The sequence below is a fragment of the Etheostoma spectabile genome, chromosome 19 (assembly GCF_008692095.1).
Source record: "Etheostoma spectabile isolate EspeVRDwgs_2016 chromosome 19, UIUC_Espe_1.0, whole genome shotgun sequence".
Classification (NCBI taxonomy): Eukaryota; Metazoa; Chordata; class Actinopteri; order Perciformes; family Percidae; genus Etheostoma; species Etheostoma spectabile.
The window spans coordinates 6101329-6103837 of record NC_045751.1 but is presented as its reverse complement, the minus strand read 5'-3'; the positions used below and the strand labels follow the sequence as shown (position 1 = coordinate 6103837).

The window sequence follows — 2509 nt, the reverse complement described above, 5'->3', positions numbered from 1 at the left end:
GATACTTATGTGGCAAACTTAGAGTGGTGCATTGTTTTGTGAGGAAACCCGGTGGCATAGAAAGTTCCTAGCCAACTTTGATCTCTCGCATCCATGATTCACATGTGCCATTTGTGGCAAACAAAGGTAGTAGATGACAGCCGGTTAATTTTACCAGAATGCGCCTGAGTATAAAGGGAGGGAAAAAGGAGGATTAAATAACAATAGGGACGTGCTGTGCTGTAAAGAGGGAGTTCTGACAGTAGACTATACTAAAAAGGTAAAAGTGCAGGGAAAGTAAAAAATGGAAAGAAGGTATATAGGTGGATCTTTAACCAGAATATTTGGAAGAGCGTAGAAAAGTAATTTTGTGGAATCTGGGAGGGTGCATATAGGATGGAGAAAGATCAGTCCATGTTGATCCGTGGGCGGACCATAAACAGTACACCCACCACCCCCCCACCACCCAAAGCACTTTCAAGGAATCATGCATGCCAAATGCCAACTAGTGGTGGCCCAAGCAAAAGGAACCAGACCCTGTCAGGAATTAGGGATATCTGCTGACTTAACCTGGAAGAAAAAAAATGAAGAAAAAATTGTTTAAAACCCGTAACGTTAAGTATATCTCTAATGTATGTAATTTTTAGATGTGTTAATTAAGTTAGTCAAAAGGCCTCACTGGTCTGTTGTGTCAAAACCAGACATATGGCTTGATCTCCAATCTGATGGCTAGATATATCATCAGTGTAACTTTTACATACAGAGGCCCGTTTCTGCTGGTCAAAGAGTATGTGGTTGAATGCCTACTGCTAATGGTCTGCGTTTTTAAGAGCAAAGTCGTGGTAAAAACCACACACAAATGTAAGGTAGAGTGCATATCAATGGACTGCAATTAGAGTTATCAAACATTTTGCATTTGTCATTTCAATGTACTTGTCTTCACATTACCACTGTTTTAGTATATATAATCAGTGCAAAATAAAGTTATCAGGTGGATTTAGGTGATAGTTCTGAGGCTTCTGCAGTTACACTTTGACATAAAGGGAACCAGATGAAAATTGTAATATTGGCAGACGGCAAGGGTTAGTTTGAAATGTGCACCCAAACGACATGCTGTTCACTTTATTTGTACCTTGGAGTGGTACCTCAAGTATCCTTATGTGTTCACACTCCCTTTGGCCAATGCTTTTTCCTATCTGTTTGGACCTTTCTGTTCGTTACTAACTAACTAACTAACTAACTAACTAACCTTCAGCTATAGGTCTCTCAAAAGGTCATGGCAAGATAAAACATTTCTCTCAGGGGCCCCTTAGAGGAAACTATGTTATATGACAAACCTGTCTTGGTCAAACACATCCTGAAATCCTTAGAGTTTTGATACTCATATTAAAAATCAGGCTAAGATTCAGTAGAGTAAATGATACATGGAAAAGATTTATTATCAACAAAGAAAAAATAGAACATGATTACACATGCAGTGCTGTAATAAGGATTACGTAAAACAAACATGTTCAAACATGACAATGTTTTTAATGGGGCAGTATAATTTCCCTTACAGCAGGCGTTAAGTATAAGTAGTGTTCAAATTAGTTACTCAACTTTCCCCTTTCTCCGAGACCTTCGGCAGCAGAGAACCTGACAGGCTAAGACTGAAGCCCAGAAAAAGACTCCAAAGAGGGCCATAATTAAAACAGCCACATCCAGGCAGAAGTAGGAGTACCATGGCAGACTAAAACCTGCTGACTGCAAATGGGCTGCTCCCTTGTTCCGGATGACGTATTCAATCCAAAAGATGGCGGTGTCCATAGGAGACATTGGCTGATCGTGGTGTAACTGTGAGAGACGCTGTATGTTGTTACGGTACGAGGGAGTCTCCAGGATGTCCTTTGAGCCTCAGGAAGTCTCTTTAGTGAGTGATCCGGCTCCATACCCGAGCTGCCCACACGTACCTTTAGCCGAAGTAGGTTGTCAAAGGTCAAAGGAGTGGCAGGCCAAGAACGGGAACGCCATGGTAAATGGCCTCATATATGCCGTTGGTGCCTCCATGGGCTACAAAGGCACGAGTCTTGGGGTGTCCCAAGAGGTCATTCTGAGGAAGCCATTTAACCAGAAGGGTGTTGTTCCCAAGGAGGAAGGCTTTCACCCACAAAAACTCACACAACCTTTTGAGTTAGTGAGCAAAGCAGCAGCAATAGCTCTGTAGTCTCACGAGGCAGCGCTGACACCAGCGACCCCAAAGACATGACCACAACCCATGCTCTCCAGAGCTCTGCATGAAGGCTCCAGCTCAAAGGAAGAGGACAGCCTTTGTGCACTGGAACCCCCTATGTAGACCACGTTTGGATGGTGGGCCGAGGGAACTCAAAGACAAATTGGTCCTCCACCAGCCAGCAGATTATCAGCGGCAAGCTCCAAAGACAGCAAGTCAGTTCCAGGAGGGAAATAGCGCTGGAACAGACTTGAGTAGGCGGAGTTAATGAAAACGTGCTGTTCAACGAAACTATAGATAGAATGTAACATATTCTTGGTT

The 2509-nt window shown here is 43.0% G+C and overlaps 1 pseudogene; it reads right to left on the bottom strand.

Moving 5' to 3' along the window:
- Window positions 1-1038: 1038 nt before the first annotated feature.
- On the bottom strand, window positions 1039-2254 carry LOC116707415 (UDP-glucuronosyltransferase 2B1-like; annotated as a pseudogene).
- Between the last annotated feature and the right edge of the window lie 255 nt (window positions 2255-2509).